The sequence below is a fragment of the Stomoxys calcitrans genome, chromosome 1 (genome assembly GCF_963082655.1).
Source record: "Stomoxys calcitrans chromosome 1, idStoCalc2.1, whole genome shotgun sequence".
Lineage (NCBI taxonomy): Eukaryota > Metazoa > Arthropoda > Insecta > Diptera > Muscidae > Stomoxys > Stomoxys calcitrans.
Window position 1 is genome coordinate 175235824 of NC_081552.1, and position 10754 is coordinate 175246577.

Below are 10754 nucleotides of genomic sequence, written 5' to 3' on the forward strand. Positions count from 1 at the left end.
ATGTAAGAAAAGATTTGCTCTGCTATTAGAGCGATATAAAGATATGATCCGGTTTGACCACAATTAAATTATATGTTGGAGACCTGTGCAAAATGTCAGCCAATTCGAATAAAAATTGCGCCCTTTGTGGGCTCAAGAAGTAAAATAGAGAGATCGATTTATATGGGAGCTGTATAGACCGATTCAGACCATAAAAAACACGTATGTTGATGGTCATGAGAGGATCCGTCGTGCAAAATTTCATTCCAATCGGATAAGAATTGCGCTCTCTAGAGGCTCAAGAAGTCAAGACCCAAGACCGATTTATATGGCAGCTATATCAGGTTATGGACCGATTTGAACCATACCTGGCACCGTTGTTGGATATCATAACAAAACACGTGGTGCAAAATTTCATTCTATTCGGATAAGAATTGCGCACTCTAGAGGCTCAAGAAGTTAAGACCCAAGATCAGTTTATATGACAGCTATACTAGGTTATGGACTGATTTGAACCATACTTAGCACAGTTGTTAGAAGTGATACTAAAACACTATGTGCAAAATTTCAGTCAAATCGGATGAGAATTGCGCCCTCTAGAGGCTCAAGAAGTCAAGACCCAAGATCGGTTTATATGGCAACTATATCAAAACATGGACCGATATGGCCCATTTACAATATCAACCGATCTTCACTAATGAAAAGTATTTGTGCAAAATTTGAAGCGGCTAGCTTTACTCCTTCGGAAGTTAGCGTGCTTTCGACAGAGAGACAGACGGACGGACGAACAGACGGACGGACGGACATGGCTAGGTCGACATAAAATTTCACGACGATCAAGAATATATATACTTTATGGGGTCTCAGACGAATATTTTGAGTAGTTACAAACAGAATGAAATTAGTAAACCCCCTATCCTATGGTGGAGGGTATAAAAATTTGGGCTGAGTGCCTGTGCGGCTGCACAATCTTACCTTTTTATACCCACCACCGAAGGATGGGGTAGTTTGTCATTCCGTTTGCAACACATCGAAATATCCATTTCGGACCTAATAAAGTACATATGTACTTGTTCAGCGTAAAAATCTAAGACGATCTAGCCATGTCCGTCCGTATGTTTGTTGAAATCACGCTACAGTCTTTAAAAATAGAGATATTGAGCTGAAACTTTGCACAGATTCTTTTTTGTCCATAAACAGGTTAAGTTCGAAGATGGGCTATATCGGACTAAACCTTGATATAGCCCCCATATAGACCGATCCGCCGATTTTGGGTCTTAGGCCCTTAAAGCCACATTCATTATGTGTTAGGTCTTTCGACATCCTTCCTCAATTTGGCCCAGATGTGTCCAGATTTGGATATAGCTGCCACATATAAACCAATCTCTCGATATAAGGTTTTGGGGCCATAAAAGGTGCATTTATTGTCCGATTTCGCCGAAATTTGGGACAGTGAGTTGTGTTAGGCTCTTCGACATTTTTCTGAAACTTTACCCAAATCTGAAATTTGACACTGTGACTTATGTTAGGCTTTTCAACACCCTTGTCGTATATGGTTCAAATCGGTTTATTTTTAGATATAGCTACTAAAAAAACAAAGACTTGTACGTATTTCGATATAGCTGCTATGCATTTTCACCGGATTTTGACGAAAGGTGGTTTATATATATACCCGAGGTAGTGGGTATCCAAAGATCGGCCCGGCTGAACTTAACGCCTTTTTACTTGTTTAAATATGCCCGGATTCAAACGAGAGGCATCGGCAAGTTGTGTATGCCAACAATGTGGAGTATATTTGAAGTCCAGATACACCCATGAGACCTAGAAGTCTCGATTATAAATATAAGTAAATTTTTTTTCTGTGTATTGCAGCAAGTATAGCGCTCCTTTTCGCATCACCAGCACGAGATGTGGAGGAGGAGACGATACAGAAACCCGAAAAGGACCAATTGGGAGAAGTTCAGGGATGCAGAAACCGGCCCCTGGGACCTCTGGAGGACGCATGGGAACTGGAGACCGCAGTAGGTCTTGTCAGGGGAGGCCTGAACGGGGCCTTGTTGAGGCCATGTCCCGAAGGAGGACCGCCGCGTAAAACCAGCCAGTCATGGTGGTCACCGGAGCTGTAGGTACTTAGAGGGGAGAGCAGGAGGCTTTTACTAAGCTCAAGAGAAAACGCGGCAAGCGGCTGGGACGAATATCGTGAGGCCCTTGGCAGGTTCAAGAAGCAGTTGAGGAGGGCGAAGAGGAAGGAGTTCCTGGGGAAATGATATGTTAAATTGGAAAGCACTAATGAGGCATCTAGGTTGCGCAAAGTGCTCTCGAAGGATCCTATAACGCCTAGCTCCCTAAGGAGGAAGGGCGGAATATACACCGAGGATGGATGGAGACTGTGGAACTTCCAGGCAGCCAGGAAGAGATCGGCGATCAAGATATCGTAATATGTACATATGCGGCCTTGGCGGATGATCTGATCAGGGACAACGTTGACGAGTAGATTTTGTGGGCCGTCCGTAGTTTCATCCCTTTTAAATCGGCTGAACCTGACGGTATTATCCTGACACTGCTGAATGAGTCCCTTGGAGTCACCCTGCCCTGGCTAGAACAATTTTTGCGGGCGAGCCTGGCATGGTCCTACATATCAAGGACATGGTGGTATTTATGCCAAAGGCGGTATATATAAACCACAGCAGGACGAAGGATTTTATCCCGATTGGTTTGTCACCCTTTTTACTCAAAACACTGGAAAGACTGATAGACCTGAAGGTGAAAGAGGGACTGACGCCTGAGATCTTAGTGGGTCACAACATGCATACCTTAAATATAGGCCGGTGGAGACGGAGCTGCCTTAATGGATCCAATAAGTTAAAGTGGGAGATCGGTATATATGGCAGCTATATCCTTATATAGCCCAATCTTGAACTCTTGTGCTAAATCTGTAAATAAATTCATTTTATATGGGCCTAAAACCTTAAATCAAATGTGGATATTTAGGGGGCCTTCAATATTCTGGAGATAGGATCAATAGTCGTCGCACAGGGCTACAGGAAATGGGTTGAGGACCAACCTAAGGCTGATCGAGCTGGTGTTCTTCACTCGCAAATACAAGATACAGGAGTTTAGACGGGATCACCCTGCAGTTGTCGAAAGAAGCGAAGTACTTTGGTATAGTCCTCGATTCGAAGCTATCCTGAAAAACGAATACGGACGAAAAGAGCCGGAAGGCAATGTGCGCTTTATACCTGCAGGAAGATGTTCGGTAGGAAGTGTGGGGTAACCCCAAGATAATTTATTGGATGTATACGGGCATTGTCAGACCAAAACTGACCTATGGGGCACTGAAGTGGTGGAAGGCCGGGGATAAGACAACTCGGGCCCATAACACTATGGACATACACCTTAGCTAGCAAACGGCTGTTATCTTCCGAAATCCGCAAAGTAACCCCAAAGAAATCTATGTCAGGAATTCTGTAATGCTCACAAAATCCCCAATAGTTTTCTCGGTCGTCAGTGGTGGAGCTATATATATTAAGGAAGCAAACTGTGACGGATTTGGGGCGTGTGTTGGAGGGGATAAATGCACTTCATGTAACAGATCTCAGCCAAATTGGAGAGATCGGTTTATGTGGTTGGTATAACCAAATCTGAACTGATATGGCCCATTTGCCCATTTCCACAACGACCTACTTCAATAAGAAGTATCTGTGCAAATCTCGAGCGGCTATCTTTACGCGTTCGATAGACGGAGGGACGGACGGAAGGACAGACGGACAAGGCTAGATCGACACAGAATGCCGAGATGATCAAGAATATATATACTTAATGGGTGATCAATGTAGATCAATATTTATCCTCACCATCCTACGGTGATGGATATACAAATGTTTTTCCTTATCATATCAAAGTTGTACGGTTTAGCTCCCTTCAACTCTCAATGAAGTATTAAATATATTATTATTAAATAACAACTGCAGCTTATTCAAACAAAAGTTGTTTCGATTAAATTTTACAACATAACCAACGAACCAGAAGAGAACAGTTCCTGACAGCCTTCGTCGCCACTAACTAGTCAGCAATTGAGTAAGTGCTGCCATCAATGAGTTAACGAACAAGTTTTTCAGCATCTGAGCAGCTAACTCGACAGGTCTAACAGATCATATGCCACACGTGGTGGTCTAAACATAACGTTTGCTATTTTTTGCGATGCTCTTTTTTGTATAGGCCTTTGTTGGAAATCTTTTGCGGCGCATTCATACATGTGTCTAATGGTCCATCTTCTTTCGAGTCGGGCAAGGAAAACTTGCCGATAATTATTCAGTTTGACAGATGGTTTATTAAAATACAAATGTTTTACAATAGGTAATCTAAAATGGCAACGGCAGCATTTATTAATTTTTTTATATCCCCGACCATAGGATGAGGGCATACTAATTTCGTTTGGTATGTAACACACCGAAATATTGATCTGAGACCCCATAAAGTATATATTCTTGATCCTCTTGATATTCTGACTCGATTTAGCCACGCCGGTCTGTCCGCCCGTCCATCTATATGTTGAAAGCACGCTAACTTGCGAAGGAGAAAAGTTAGGAGCTTGAAATTTTGCACAAATATTTTCTATTAGTGTAGGTCAGTTGGGATTGTAAATGGGCCATATCAGTCCATTTTTTAATAAAGCTGCCATAAAGACCGATGTCGGATCTTAAGCCTCTAGAGGGCGCAATTCTTATCTGGTTTGGCTGATATATCGCATGAGGTGTTTTGTTCCGTCTTCCAATAACTGTGCCAAGAATGGTCCAAATGCAAATATGCCCATGAACATTCCATTGAAGAACATATAAACCGATCTTGCATCTTGACGTCTTGAGCCTGTAGAGGACGCAATTCTTATCCGAGTTGGCTGAAGTCTTGACTTCTTGAGCCTCTCGATGGCGCAAGTTATTTTCAATTTGGCTCAAATTTGGCACAAAATTAGTTGCTTTGTCATCCAACAACTGTGCCAAGTATAGTCTAAACCGGTTTATAACCTTATATAGGGGCCATAAAAGCCGATCTTCAGATTTAAATTCTTGAGCCTCTACAATGCGCAATTACCACCCGATTTGGCTAGCATTTTGCACGTAAAGTTTTGCTATGGGTTACAGCAGCCGTCGCAAGTATTGGACTATACTTGTTATAAGTTTATAACTTATCTAAATAGTCAGGGCCCGATCCGCTGCGCCTTCTTTTACTCTCTGTTTTCATCTGAGCCTTATGCTGGCATGGTCAGGAAATAAGTCCTGTTTGTGGGCGCTGGTACATGGCCATTCAGATATCTCGCTCCCAACGTGGATATCATACTGGTGCTGTACTGCAAAATACCTATAGTTTGAGCCTTATATTCCTATGGTCGGTAAATAAGTTCGGAATGGGGGTATATATTCGTGCTCTAGTCTCAAATACCTTTAATTTGAGCCCCATATTGTCATTGTCAATATTTTCATGTGGCGGGCGTTTTCGAAAATAGGGTAAGGGGAGGGTTCACCCATTAAAGTTTGGATGTTAGATCTACTTCATTCTCTTGGTTCTGGTGGTGGATTGGAGTAGCCAAACCCTTTGCCCCAAAAGTGGATATCAGATTCATACTCTACTCCTAAAAACCACATTTGAGCTACATATTGCTATAGTCGGTATATATGTCTGGTTTAGGGGAAGTTTATGAGGTGAGGCATCCCTGAAGCACTTGGCCATAGAAAAGATATCACATTTGAGCCCCTTTTTATCATAGTCCGCAAATTTGTGGGGGGTATGAGGATGGAGCGGCCACCCACGCCTCAATTAGCCCTAAAAAAATATCAGCGTCTTGCTTTTCTCTCAAATTCCTTTTATTTGAGCGCCAATTGTCATTGGTTTAGGGGGCCTCAAAATTGGATATCAAATTCGTTTTCTACTATCAAATGCCTATTATTTGAGCCCCTTAGGCAAATATGGCCGATTTGAAGGGAGTTTAGGGGGCGGACTCTTTTTTTTTTTGAGCCCCATCAAATACGTCCAATTTGGTGCATGTTATGGTAGTGGGGCGGCCCTTACACACTTAGTCACGAATATTCATATTAGATTCGCTCTACTCCCATATTGCTGTAGTCGCCAAATATGTCAGGTTTGGGGGTGATAGAGGGGGAGGGGGGCGGCCAAACAGAGTCTTGGTCGTTAAAAAATATTGGATGCGTGCTCTTCTCTGAAATATCCTTGAAGTCCCATATTGTCATGGTCCGTAAATAAATCGGTAAATAAGTCCTGGGGGGTGGTAAGATTTGGGGTGGACTCCCAGAGACATAGTATCAAAAGTGAGTATAAATTTCATGCTCTACTGACAAATACCTTTCATTTGAGCCTTATTTTACCATGGTCGGTAAATACGTACGTTTCGGGGGCTTTTTAGGGAGGGGTGGTCCCTCAAACACTTAATCGCAAAATTGAAGACCTGATTCGTTCTACTCTCAAATAGTTTTTATTTGAATCCCATATTCCCATGATTGTTCTATATATACATATATTTCGTGGGTTTTGGGGTGGGAAAGTCCCCTTAGGCAACCGATCCACAATTTGGTCCCAAATTTTTTGGTTTTAGATTATTATAAGAGAACAAACTAAATTTCGCTTAAATCGCACCGCGCATTTCGTAGATCTGGCGTTTCTTCTTAAATTAGGGTCAGGTGGAGCCGCCCCCCACCACCTTTAATATATCAATGATCGTCGTTGTAAAAATCTAAGACGTTCTAGCCATGTCCGCCCATCTGTCTGTTGAAATCACGCTACTGTCTTTAAAAAGCAGAGATATTGAGCTGAAACTTTGCCCAAATTATTTTCTTGTCTATAGGCAGGTTAAGTTCGAAGATGGGCTATATATTGATATAACCCTCATATGACCGATCTATCGATTTAAGGTCTTAGGCCCATTTAAGCTACATTTATTATTCGATTTAACATTCTTCTTTAGTTTGGCCCACATCGGTCCAAACTGAATATAGCTGTCACAAAGACCGATCTCCGATTTAAGGTTTTGGGCCCATAAAAGGCGCATTTATTGCCTGATGTCGCCGAAATTTGGGACAGTGAGTTTTGTAATGCCGCTAGACATCTTTCTGCAATTTGGCCCAGATCGGTCCAGATTTAGATATAGCTGTCAAATAGACCGATCTCGCGCATTTATTGTTCGATTTCTCTGAAATTTGGGACAGTGAGTTGTGTTAAGCCCCTCGATATCCTTGTTCAATTTGGCCCTGATCGGTTCCGAAACGAATTAAGCTGCCATATAGACCGATCTCTCGATTTAAGGTCTTAGACCCATTTAAGCCACATTTATCATCCGATTTCGCTGAAAATTGGGACAGTGAGTTGTGTAAGGCTCCTCGACATCCCTGCTCAATACGGCTCAGATTGGTCCAGATTTGGATATAGCTGCCATATATACAGATTTCCCTATTAAAGGTTTTAGGCCTATAAAAGATGAATTTATTAACTGATTTCGCTAAAATTCAGCACAATGAGTTCTGTTAGTCCCTTCGACATTCGTACCGAGTATGGTCATGATAGGGCTATATCCGAGCTCCCGATTTAAGTCCTTGGGACCAAAAAAGCATGTGTATTACTAGATTTCACTGAAATTTGACATAGTGGGCTGTGTTAGGCTCTTCGACATTCGTGTTCCATACGGTTCAGATCGGTCTAAATTTGCATATAGCTGTCGTATACATGTACCGTTCTCCCGATTTAACCGATTTATAAACCGATCGCCTGTTTTGGCTACTTGAGCCTCTAGAGGGCGCAATTATTTGTCTATAATTTTATGCGTTGTATTTTTTATGACTTCCAATATTCATGACAAATACGGTCCATCCGTATCTGTAGATCTATCTCCTAAATGTTCAAAAAAGTCATTCAAAGAACGTGTAAAATGCGATCCTTGGTGGAGGATATGTTAGACCCGGCACGGCCTAACTTAACGCGCTTTTATTTATTTATACCCACCACCGAAAGACCAAGGATATTCCATTTGTCATTCCGTTTTAAATATATATATATATATATATATATATATATATATATATATATATAAAATATCCATTTCCGACCCTATAAGGTATTTATGTATATTCTTGACCGTCGTAAAATACAAAGACCATCAAGGCATCTCCTTCAGTCTATCGTAATCACGCTACAGCCTTTGAACATAGGGATATTGAGCTGAAACTTTGCACAGATTCTGTTTTTGTTCATATGCAGGTTAAGCTTGAAGATGGGATAGCCAGACTACTCTTGATATAACCCCCATATAGACCGATCTCCAGATAAATGGTTTTAGACACAGAAAAGCCGAAATTATTTTCTTGAAATTGTGTTAGGTCAACATGCATGCCGGTCAATATTTGGATATAGCTGCCCTTGATATCGAGCAGAGAATTGCATGAGACCCAATATTTGGCATTCAATAGGCCCTTTGACCAAAGCAATTGTCTGTATCGCATGCCACATAAAAACAAAGTTAGCTAGAAACACACGTACAAATACAATAGAGTGAGAGATGCGCGAACGTTTTAGTAATCGTTCAGTGAATGTGATTTTCAATTAGCTTGACGGACATCGTGTGGTGTTTGCAAATGAACACCACTCAGATGAGTGCCATATGAAGCCAAAGCAAGCAGAGGAATGAAACATCAATTTTTGTTGAGCGGCATAGATAAACTCCGTTGTTTTTTGCACTTGTTTTTTTTTTAGTTTTGGATCAGAATTGCTTTTATTAGTGACGTACGTGCTGCCTGTCTCCGTCTGTTCAAAAGTGACATAATTACTTCCATTTTTTTCTTTACCCAAGCCATTACAGAGCACGCAAATTAATTTCAACTCTCGTAACTTTGAACGGTTGCTGTGTGTGTGAGTGTCTTCTATTCCATTACGGTCAATGTGAGCCTTCGTGAGTATTGCTCAAAATGTACAATAAAATACAGCCAGTAGTAGTTTTATGCTCATAAGCAAAAACACTTACAATAGCTTAACGAATTTAAAGGAGTATTTTATATTTTGGTCAGTGAGAGCCATAAGCGTCAACAACGATTGCTAGTACAAGGTGTGAGCTTACCATTCGCTTCATGGCGACTTCATGTGCACTTCTTTTTAAGGTGCCTTGCTGCTGTTCCCTGATACCGATACCCAATCGCATTTATTACCCAAATTGCGCTAAAACTTGGAACAGCGAGTGAGAATGACCATAGAAGCAGCAATTTGGGTTATTCGTTACCCGAATTAACCGAATTTTAGAATAGTGGGTTGCGTAAGACCCTCAACGTTCGTTTTAGGTTGTGGCTATATCAATACAACTGTTACGGGTTCATATACGGTTAATTTTCACCAAATTTTGTTGAAATTTTGAGGCCATCGTAGCGCTGAGGTTAGCATGTCCGCCTTTGACCTTGAGCGCCTGGGTTCGAATCCTGGCAAGACCATCAGACAATTTTTCAGCGGTGGTTATCCCCTCCTAATGCTGCCGACATTTTTGAGGTACTTTGCCATTCAGAAAACTTCTCCCCAACGAGGTGTCACTCTGGTCCCTTATCATTGAGCTTAAAAATGTATCGGACAGCATCGTGAGAAATTTGCCCCAGTTCCAATGGAATGTTCATGGGCAAATTTGCAATTTTGTCGAAATGGGGCTAATATGTATGACTGAGGTGGTGGGTATTCAAAGTTCGGTCCGGCCGAACTTTATGCCTTTTTACTTATTAATGATACAATAGCATGCAACATACGATGTTTCAATCTCTTTATCTGTGGTATATTACACACTAAAGCTAGGTAATTAAAGAAATGTCATCTGTTATTAATTGGTAAATTACTATTAAAAAAATTATGAAACATTACAAGGAAATTCCACAAAAGCCCGCCACAAAACACACGAAAATAGATTGGCCTCGCAGAAGATGCAAATTTTAATTAAAATTCATGAAAATCCCCCACACTTGCATATATTTAAAAAATGAGAGTATTTATCCCCATATTTAAGTAAACGACAGAAGAAAAAATTATATAGCACTCCTTCCTTGAGAAAAATATACTACACTCACTACACCCCATCCTCAAGTGGTGTGTTGGAAAACAATGCGAGGGCGAAGTAACATGAGGCCATAGCCACAGATTCGCATAAAAAATGCAACAATGCCCAAGAAAATGAATTCAATTTTTCATTTTTCTGCATGTTTAACAAGGCTGTAATACGCCGCAAATTGATGATACAAAAACCGCACATCTTTTATTGCCCTCAAAGCATTTAGCCAAGTAACACACTGATCATCTGAAGAGTTAGCCCCCACGACCTACGAATGTATTGTATGTGTGTGAGATTTATTATGTGGCCCAGACGAGTGCAGATATAGCATGGCATCAGATGCTGAGGTGAAGAAGATAGGTCGGTCGTAAGTACATATAGCTCACTAGCTCCCTTGTCAAACGACATGGAAAAAATGTGGCACCATGATAAATGCCACAGCTAACAACAACCCAACAAGCAGCATGAGTTATGAACGCATGAAAAGAATTAATCGTCATTGGCTTATAGGCTCTGTCACATCGCGAAACTGTTAGGAACGCATGAGTATCTGCAAATGGGTGATAAAGGCGAAATTTAACCTTATAGCAATAGGAAGAAGGCCGGCGTAAGGACATTGGATTAGAAGTAACGTCGCTGAAGAGGGTTTGAATTAGCAAACCAACAGACCAATTTTAGTACCCTCTTTATTTTGGCT